This window comes from Castor canadensis, chromosome X (assembly GCF_047511655.1).
Source record: "Castor canadensis chromosome X, mCasCan1.hap1v2, whole genome shotgun sequence".
NCBI lineage: Eukaryota > Metazoa > Chordata > Mammalia > Rodentia > Castoridae > Castor > Castor canadensis.
Genome location: NC_133405.1, coordinates 80,074,606 through 80,085,273, shown reverse-complemented (window position 1 = coordinate 80,085,273; position 10,668 = coordinate 80,074,606). Strand labels below are relative to the sequence as shown.

Genomic DNA, 10,668 nt, shown 5'->3' with positions numbered 1-10,668 from the left:
TAATATTCCATTGTATGTCTATAGCTAGTTTTCTTTAGCCATTCAACTGTTAACAGACATTTAGGTTGTTCCCATGTCTTGGCTATTGTGAATAGTGCTGGAGGGAGCATGGGAGTGCAATATCTTTTCAAGTCCTGTTTTCTTTCTAGTTGGGGGAGGGATGTGGAAAAATATGTTTACTAGAAACTTCAGGTGCATTTCCTATCTGCTTGCCCTGCCTCTCTCTCCCTCTTTGGGCTTGTCTGAGGGTTCATCCAACAAATAAGCAGCAGATCAAATATCTGACAAGTATGCATTGGTGGTATAGTGGTGAGCATAGCTGCCTTCTTAACAAGATGCAGCAGAGTTAATATCGAAGAATAAGAACCTTACTCTTATTTTAACAGTTTTATACCTTGGAATTCCCTGATCTATGCAATAAAGCAAATTTTAAACACACTCTCCATATCTTTTTCTAACATTTTCTTAAATAAATGTAAATATTTTACAAAAAGGATTTTTCCTCCAAACATATAAATTTGAGTATAACATGGATTCTCCACCTGTGAACTTGTTTGCTCAGAAAATATAAATGCTGTCTGATATAAAAAGTAAATTCCTTTTGAGTGCTAGAATCTAAATGGCACTGTAGAGAGAACACCTGTGTTTTCTAAGGCCTCCAGCAAATGTCTCTGTGCATACTCATAAAATTGCTGTCCTCTAGAACCTGTGATGAGGCCTTGGGGTGTCCAGTCATTGAGGCAGTTGGGAGGAAAAGTTGAGTAAACTCAATTCTAAAATTATAGATATTAAAAAATAAAAGCAGCATGAACCAGTTTTTAGTCTTGCATCAAATTATAAATAAGAAACAAAGTGCTTATTCATGAAGATTTGAAACTATTTCATTCTCTCATAAATTATAAAATACAGTTAGAGGTGTGGTTAAAGTGGTAGAGCACCTGTTTTGAAAGCATGAAGCCTGGAGTTCAAACACCAGTCCCACCAAAAAATAATAAATAAAATACAAATACGGCTATATTAATGACAAAACTCAAATACCACTGAAAGGGTTTATATCAATGGACAAAAAGCATCAGTCCCTCTGGGCAGGGCCCCAAGGAGCAGCACCTAGGTCAGAGGGAGGTCAGGGTATTGCTGGGCCAGAATCACCGTTCAATTAGCCTTCATCTTTTCCAGCCACTTGACCAGGTGGTTGATGGTCATCTCCATCTCCTCAATCTTGTCTAGTGCCATTCATAACTCTCCTTGTAGCTTCCTGTTCTTTTGTTTTCAGTTCTTTAACTTTCTTAGCTTTCCCAACAGCAGCTTTGTAATGCTACACCTGTCCCTGAAGTTGACCAAAGTGGTTATACCCTGTTCTTCTCTTTTTTTCAAAAAGCTTAAGTTGCTCTTCTCCAATCTGTCTAACAACATCTCTTTGCATTTTGATGAACTGCAAGTCTGAGTCTTTCTACAGTCCCCCTAGGACTGGAGTTCTGCTGTTCTTTTTCTAACTGCAGCTTCACTTTTCTAAGCTGTGATAGTAGCTCTTCCTTTTCACCAGCATGTTTGCATAGCTTTACATCATCTAGTGGCCCTTCTGCTGACTCCAAGGCAAGCAGTTTCCTGAGACACAACAGTAATGGTTCCAACCAGTGGTTAATGATTTAGGAGTGTCACTGGGGATTATGACTAAGCCATGTTTCTCACTAAGCTACTCTTCTTTACTGAAGGTCTTTACATTCATCTATCTTATGCTGCAGTATGCTACACATATGGTTCTGCCTTTCTAACGCCTTTGATTTTCCCTTATTTTCACTACAAAATTCCACCATCTGTGACTCCTGTTCTTCAATAACATCCTAGTAGAGCAAATTGTTCTTTTTGTTGTCTAACTGTGAACTGCAGATGATGTCTTTCTTTTGTTTTGCTTCCACAGTTCATTTAATGAGATGTCTGGATCTATGAAGCTGCTGGTGTGTCCTCCCACCCCTTGTCTGGATAAGTTTACACTTGGGTTGTTGCCAGAGCAGAATTTCCAGATGAAGACCTTATGTAATTTTCAGCCTACTTTTGATCAAATTTTTCGTCCAGCTCTTTTGTTATTCCAGTTCCCTCATGCACTGAGCTCTTGCTTCTTCCCAGGCAGCCCCTTTTGCTACTAGATTTGCATCTGGCCTATAGCAATAATTCTCAACACTTCATCTTCTACAGAAAATTGGCCTTTCACAGGTGTTCTTTTCCTTTCAGAACCAGGAACTCCTATCATGTTTTCTTAATAGTCTTTTGACTCTGAAAATGATTTTTTGGAGGTAGTGGGGGTTGAACTAAGGGCCTTGCACTTGTTAGGCAAGCACTCTACCACTTCACAAAGCCTATTTTAAAATAACGTGTTGAATAGCTCATGTAGCTTATTGAGTATTATGCTGAAATTGAAACACAGAGTGGTTGTATGGGTATGCTTTCACACTATTGGAAAGTCGAAAATTCCTAAATCACACCATCAAAAATCAGGGACCATTTGTACGTACATATAAACATAAATACTGGTGATACCCAAATTGATACTTCCAGGTAAGACCTTTCTTCTAAACTTCGTACCCTATATGTCTATTCTCTAGGTAGAGAGTAGGAAGACAAATAAGCATCACAAATTTAACATGCTAAAATCAACCCTAATCTCTGTCCAGACTTATTCTACTCTTAGTCTTCTCCATCTCAGCTAATGGCAATACTATTCCTCCAATTGTTTGGGTCAAAATTCTTTTGCACAAATCCCACATATAATTGCCCATCTAGTCTATCTTCAAAATATATCTTCAGAAATATATCTAGTATCTTGTTCCTTCCCACATCTCCATTTTTCACAGCATGGTCAGCATAATCTCTCACCTGGGTTATTTAAGAATTTCTCATTCCCTGCTTCTGCCCTGGCACCTCTACAATCTTTTCTAAGCACACGAATTGTCACAATGAATCCCCCCATACATGAATATATCCTAATAAAAATGAAAAAATATAAGTCACTTTTATAACTTTACCATCTCGATCTCAATAAGTGTCAAAGCCCTTTAAATTGTCCACATGGTCTAACTCAATTTGCCATTGCCTTACCTCATTTTAAATACTTTATTGAAATACAGTTCACATGCCATAAAATTCAGCTATACAAAGAGTATAATTCAGTGGTTTCTAATATGTTCACAGAAGTGCGCAACAATGACCAAATCAATATTAAAACATTTCATCATAAACTGGATGTGGCGGCACACAATTATAATCCCAGCACTAAGGAGATAGAGGCAGGAGGATCATGAGTTCCAGGTCAACCTGGGTTGCATGGCAAGATCCTGTCTCCAAAAACAACAAAAAGTCATTATTACAAAAAGAAAGCCCATAGCCATTTGCAGTCACTTCCTATTCTTGCCTCACTCCCCAGCTCCATCAATCTATTTTCTGTGTCTATAGATTTACCTATTCTGAACATTTTGTATGCGTAAAATCATAAACTGCTTGGTTTTTATGTCTGGCTTCTCTAACTTCTCTAATATAATGTTTTCTAGGTTCATCCATATTGTATCATGTATCCATAATTTATTCCCTTTTATTCTAAAATTGAGATAGAAATCACATGACATGAAAGTCATCATTTTAAAGATTCAATATTTGTGGGCCACCAAAATTCAGATGTTAAAATATATGGGATACTTTTTTCCATTCATTTACTTTCAGTCTATGTATATCCTTAAATCTGATGTGAGTCCCTTGAAGATTGGATATAGTTGAATATTGGGGATTTTTAAAAATCCATTCAGGCAGTCTATGCTTTTTGATTGGAGAATTTAATCTATTTGCAACTAAGGTAATTATTGATGGGTAGGGATTTATTGCTGCCCTTGAACTGTTTTCTGATTGATTTAGAGTTCTTTTTTTCCATTCTTCCTCACTTGCTGTCTTCCTTGTAATGAGGCAATTTTCTGTAATAGTATGTTTTGATTCCTTTCTCTTTGTCTGCATGTGTTGTAAATTTTTGATTTGTGGTAACCATGAGGCTTACATAAAATATAGTTATAATAGGCTGTTTTAAGCTAACAGCAACTAACTGATCACACTCAAAAACTCCTTTTACCTACCTGTCTCCTACATCTTATGTTACTCTTTTTTAGATAGGGTCTCACTATGTGTCCAGGCTGGCCTCAAACTCATGATCCTTCTACCTCAGCCTCCAAGTGCTGGGATTATAGGCATGTCCCACTGCGCACCACTGTGACCAACATATCTTATATTTTTGAAGTCATAATTTGCATCTTTTATATTGTATACTCATTTACAAAATGTTATACTTTTAATATTTTCTGAACCTTTATACTATTAAATGATTTTCATATAACCTTTAGAGTACTAGAATGTTATGAAATTGACTGTACCTTTACCAGTGAATTTTATACTTTCATATGTTTTCATATTACCAATTAGTGTCTTTTTGTTTCAGCTTGAAGAATTCTCTTTAGCATTTCTTGTAAGACAGGTCTAGTGGCCATGAATTCCTTTAGCTTTGGTTTGTTTTGGAAAGTCTCTATCTTGCCTTCATTTCTGAAGTATACAACATTGCTGGTTAGCAGTTTTTCCTTTCAGCACTTTGAAAATATCATTCTACCCCTGATCTTTATAATTTTTGTTGATTAATACGCTGATAGCCATACATGGGTTCCTTCAAGGATCTTTTTTTCTCATTTTCAAGAATCTTTGTCTTGATATCTAAAAATGTGATTATAATATGTTCTTGAGTAGACTTTTCTAGATTCAACTTTATTTTAGACCTTTGAGCTTCCTGTACCTGGATATTAAGACTTCTCCTAGATTCAGGAAGCTTTTAGCCATTATGTCTTTAAATAAGCTTTTTATCCTTTTTGTTCTTCTCCTTTTTAAATTTATTATGAAAATTTTGGTTGTCTTCATGGTCTAACAAGTCCTATAGATTTTTCTTTATTCATTTTCATTCTTTTATTCCTCCTCTAACTATACTCTGAATGTATTAGAGATAGAGAGAAATACATTTCTAAATGATTTGCCTTTGAATTCACAAATTCTTCTCTATCAGTTCTGTTGGTGATATATTCTATTGCATTTTTTCATTTCTTTCATTGTATTATTCAGCTTCAGAATTTCTGCTTGGTTCTGTATTATGATTTCAATTTCTCTGTGAATTTTCTCATTTTGTTCATGCATTATTTCCCTGAAATCTTTGTATTATCTGTGTTCTCTTGAAATCCACTGAGCTTCGTTAAAACAATTATTTTATTCTTTTTGTTTGGTGGTACGGGGGTTTGACCTCAGGGCCTCATGATTGCCAGACAGGTGCTCTACTTGAGATACTCCAACAGCCCTTTCTTGTAATGGGTTTTTTCGAGACAAGGTCTCACGATCTATTTGCCCAGGTTGGCTTCGAATGGCGATCCTCCTGATCTCTGCTTTCCAGGTAGCTAGGGTTACAGATGTGAGCCATTGGTACCCAGCTAAAATGATTATTTTAAATTCTTTGTTAGTCAGTTAAAAGGCCTCAATTTTGAGGGGAGTAGTTACTAAAAAATTAATGTGTTCTTTTGAAAATGTTGTATCTTGGTTTTTATTATTATTATTATTGCTTTATGTTGATTTATGTGCCTTGATGGAGCAGTCATCTCTTCCAGACTTTAAAGAGTGGTTTTGGTGGAAAAAAGACCTAGTTCTATGGGTGAGTGTGGAGGTTCTGACTGGGTAGGGTATAGAAGTTCTGGCTTTGCTGAAGGTTATTGCAGCATAATCTCCATACAATTCTGTCAGTTAAGGTCAGTGCTGGTGAAGATTGTAAGGATCAATCTTCAGTGGCTAAAGTTGCATGTATTCTTAAAGCAGCAAGGACTGTTGTGGTCATTGGTGCAGGGACACTTGATTTCTTTTTCTTCCACTGAGGAAGTTGTGACCAAGGAGGTGACCAAGGAGATTCTTCTTCACATCAGGTTTGACATGTGAGATACTTCAAGCTGGTGGTGGCACCAGTGTCTGATGGATGACACCCTTGAACTAAACCATTGATCCAATATCTGAAACATGGGTTCACATAGAAGGATGAAGACTATGAGGTCTGATTGATACTAGCACTTGTGCTTGTGCTAGAGATATCCCCACTTCCATACTGGTAATAGTGTATGAAGTGCAGGTGCTTGTGGAACAGATGGAGAGCTGGCATCTGGAGCATATGTACAGAGTCACAGCAGCTCCAGGGTCCAGGGTGCAGACTAACCCATGAGTGTGGTGGATCTGCATCTAAGGTATAGGCACATACAGTGCAGCTGCATAGTCATGGTCTGGACATTAGCTATAAAAATAGCTATTGTGTCTCTGAGGTTTAGAGATTGGAATGGCTCACCATACCTGTGGCTCAAATGTCAAATGCACATTGCTCATAAAGCAATGCAGTGATGCACAGAGTGACTGAAACTCCAGGGCTTGAAAAAATACTAGATCAAAACTGCAGAAGCTCCAGTGTTTGGGGTATTGGTGCATGCAGTGTGGTTACATAGCCAGGATATGGAAATCAGTCAAAGTTGTAGTGGCCATGGTTTCAGGGCCAGGAGTGCATATGGGTTTGGGATAGATGGTGGTTCCAGCTTCAGAAGGACACAACAGCAATTCCTTGGTTAGGACTGGAGTGCCGGAATATCTCCCTCTTAGAGTTCTACACAGGAATGGCTCTTGGTTATCTCAGAGGCAAAAGATGCTAATGCCTTTTGCAGAAAGGCCACTGGGGACCACAATAGCACCCACCATGTGCCTGATAATGTTAGCACCTTCCCTTCTTCTTTGTTTCTAGACATTAGAGATATGCTGGTCTCTCAGCAATCACTTCTTCAGAGGTATTTATCTTTCTCATGTCCCACTGTGTTGCTGCTGGTTCTTAAATAGACCTTGAGTACTCCCAATGACATTACTTTCTCATGATTAACTGTCTGTTTGTTGTTTTGTAGGAGAAAAGAGGCTTATAACTCTTACTTCACCATCTTCCTGACATCACTACACACTTAACACCTTTATTCAACATAACACTGGAAGTTCTAGTCAGAAAAATTGGGCAAGAAGAAGAAATAAAAGCCATCAATCTAAATTGAAAAGAAGAAAATTGTCTCTGTTTTCAGATGACATACACAACAAACACTACAGACTGCACACAAAAATTCAGAACTTGATGTACCAAGATGGATGAATAGAGCACCCAGCATTCACCTGCTATTCCACAAAGAAGAACCAAAGCAACAAGTGTATAGCTGCATATTGAGGTCAGTATTCACAGGAAAACACTAGGCATGCCTTTCAAAGGAATGCCCCCAGTGACTTACTTCATCTAACTGAGCCTTCCTTACTTTCCTACTTCTACCATCTCCAATAATGTCACCAATTTATGAATCCATCAAAGGATTAATCCATTGATTTGGTCAGAGCCCTTATGATCAAATAACTTTACAAAAGTCCCACCTGTGAACATTGCATTGGGGACCAAACCTTAAACACATGAGTTTTATGGGGGAACACTTCATATCCAAAGTGATGGAGAGCCTGTCTTCTGAAACACATGGATGCCAAGACTGAAGATATTTGCTTACACAATTCCCACCCCTCTAGTGCATCATATGGACACCTGTTACTAACAACATGAAGAAACAACTCTATGGTTTCACTGAACCCCTGCCCACAGAAGCATGCTGAGCAGTGTCAAGCAATACTACCACATATCTAGCCACCACCCCTCCTATGGGGTGTACTGCTCTCAAACACTCCTGAAATCATCTCAGCTAAGGAATTTTGCCCAGTTCCATCCATGATCTACTCTGACTCAATATCTGGCAGGCACCAAAACTGAAAGAATTAGAGTGAGAAAAATCTCTGACTGTTGTCCATCTTCAGGTGTGCAAAGATTAAAAATCTTAAACCAAAACTAAAGAAACCCCACATCCCCAAATAATTGAATCAATAAATGGGCAAATAACTGAACAGACACTTCTCAAAAGAAGTACAAATGGCTAATAAAGACATGAAAAACTGTTCAACAACTTTAGCTATCAGGGAAATGCAAATCAAAACTCCATTGAGATTCCATATCACCCTATCCAGAATGACTGTCACAAGCGATATGAAAAGAAAAACAATAAATAATGGTGAAAATGAGGGGGGAAATGATTCCTTATACACAATCGGTGGGGTCCTCAAAAAGCTAAAAGTATGGCTACCATATGATCCAGCTATACCAATCCTCAGTATATACCCAAAGAAATTAAAGTCACCTTACTATACAGACACCAATGTTTACTATGATGCAATTCACAATCGTCAAGCTATCAAATAAGCCTAGGTGCCAAACAACCAATAAATACAGAAAATGTGGTGTGTATATACACCATCGTGTTTGTTTAGTCATAAAGAAGGAAATCATGTCATTTGTAGGAGAATGGATGGAACTGGAGCTCATCATGTTAAGCGAAATAATCCAGACTCAAAAAGACAACTGTCATATGTTTTCCCTCATAAGTGAAGTCTACAAAAAGAAAGATCACAAGAAGGTAGAAAGGAGACCATTAGAGAAAATGAAAGGAATCAGGGGAAGACGAGAGAGATGAGCAAGTAGAGGGATAATGGTGGTGGGAATTATCAAAGTATATTATATTTATGTATGAATATGCCAATATGAAACCCATTATTCTGTATAATCAACATGCACTAATAAAAATTAAGATAAATGTTAAGGGCATAGAAAACCTATCCAATGAAGTAATAGCAGAAAACTTTCCTAATCTTGGAAAAGACACTTACATTCACGTGCAGGAGGCTAATGGAACCCCAAATAAACGTTACTAGAAAATTTCCTTACCATACATATTATATATAGATTTTCTTCTAGTTATTTTAACATTCTTTGTTCTTCTCTTCCTCACTTACTCATCTTTGCAGTGACAGAGAGAGAGAGAGAGAGAGAGAGCCAGAGAGAGAGAGAGAGAGAGAACCCAAATAAAATTAGACATGAAAAAGGAAACATTACCATTGATACCACAGAAATTCAAAGAATCATTAGGAGTTATTTTGAAAAATTATATGCCAAAAAAATTAAAAATCCAGAAAACAATGGACAGATTTCTAGACACATGTGCTCTACCAAAGCTGAACCGAGAAGTTTCAAAACATGAATTGGCCTATAAAAAGTAATGAGATTGAATCAGTAATAACAAGTCTCTCAAAAAAGAAAAATCCTAGAAGTGAATGACTTTATTACTTAATTTTAACAGACATTTAAAGAAATAACACTAATGTTTCTCAAACTATTCCCTGTAACTGAAAGGGAGGGAACACTTCCCAACTCTTTCCATGAGGCCAGCATTACCTAGTTAAAAAATCTGAGAAGGCCACAACAAAAGATACATAGACTAATGAAAAAGAATAGAGGGCCCAGACATAAACTCATACATCGACAGCCACCTGATTTTCAACCAAGGTGCCTAAAAGAACATCTTTTGGGAAAGGACAGACTCTTTCACAAATGGTGCTGAGAAAACTAGATATACACATGCAAAAAACGAAAATTTGAACCTATCTTTTACCCTGTTCAAAAATAAACTCAAGTTGGATCAAAGATCTTAACTTAAGACCTGAAACTCTGAAACTCCTAGAAGAAAACAGTTTGTGGTATTGGAATAGACAATGATGATGTTCTCAAGAGTACACCAAAAGCACAAGACACACAAAAAAATTGACAAATGAGATGATATCAAACTTAAAACCTTTAGCACAACAAAGGAAACTACTGAATGAAGAGGCAACCTACAAAATGGGAGAAGATATTTGTCAACTATTCATGGAAGAGGGAATTAACATACAGAATACATAAAAGACAAAAAAAAACTTAATGAAACAAGTAATCCAATTAAAATGGGCAAATGACTTGAAAAGGAGAAACACAAATGGCCAATATAAATGAAGAAATGCTCCATATCAATAGCCATCAGGGAAATGCAAATCAAAACTATAATGAGAGAGGGGACAAAGATGGCAGATAGGCGATAGACCTTGGAGCTCAGGGGAGCTCTCACCAGTCTGAAAGAAAACTTCAGATTTGTAGTAGCAAGGATTGGATAACCAGGCTTTTCCGCCAACTAAGATACTGCCAATACACAGGGGGAACATAATATACAAAGACCAGTGTTTAAGTTAACTTTTTATAGAAAATAACAGCCTAAGAAGCCTGGGTGCCATGGATCAGTAGCTGCTGGACTGCCCACTGGAGACCAATTTTTCCTTTTTATTTTTTGTTTTTCCTCTCTCTGAAGAGCAAAAACACAACACAGAGAACTGCAAGAATCTGGGATGTCCTGGACCCACCAAAATTCATGGACATGGAATCTGACTGGCACCTACCTATGGGGACCCAGGCTGACCTCATATACGACTGAGTGAAACTACAACCCTACCAGGTGAGTGTGTCACATCATCTGCTCTGGAGGAAACCACACAGTCCAGCACAGCTTATGAGCAGACTGCACCTCTCCTGGAAAAAACTGGTGGCCTAATAATCAGAGGGAAAAATTTCACCTCCATCTGGTGGGGATTGGGCAGAGTGATGAGCTGACTCAGTCTGTGTGGGGGCCAGGCAGCCTAACAGCAGTC

At 37.7% G+C, this 10,668-nt stretch overlaps 1 pseudogene; it reads right to left on the bottom strand.

Moving 5' to 3' along the window:
• Positions 1–1,107: 1,107 nt before the first annotated feature.
• On the bottom strand, positions 1,108–2,248 carry LOC109703251 (leucine-rich repeat flightless-interacting protein 2 pseudogene; annotated as a pseudogene).
• Positions 2,249–10,668: the final 8,420 nt, after the last annotated feature.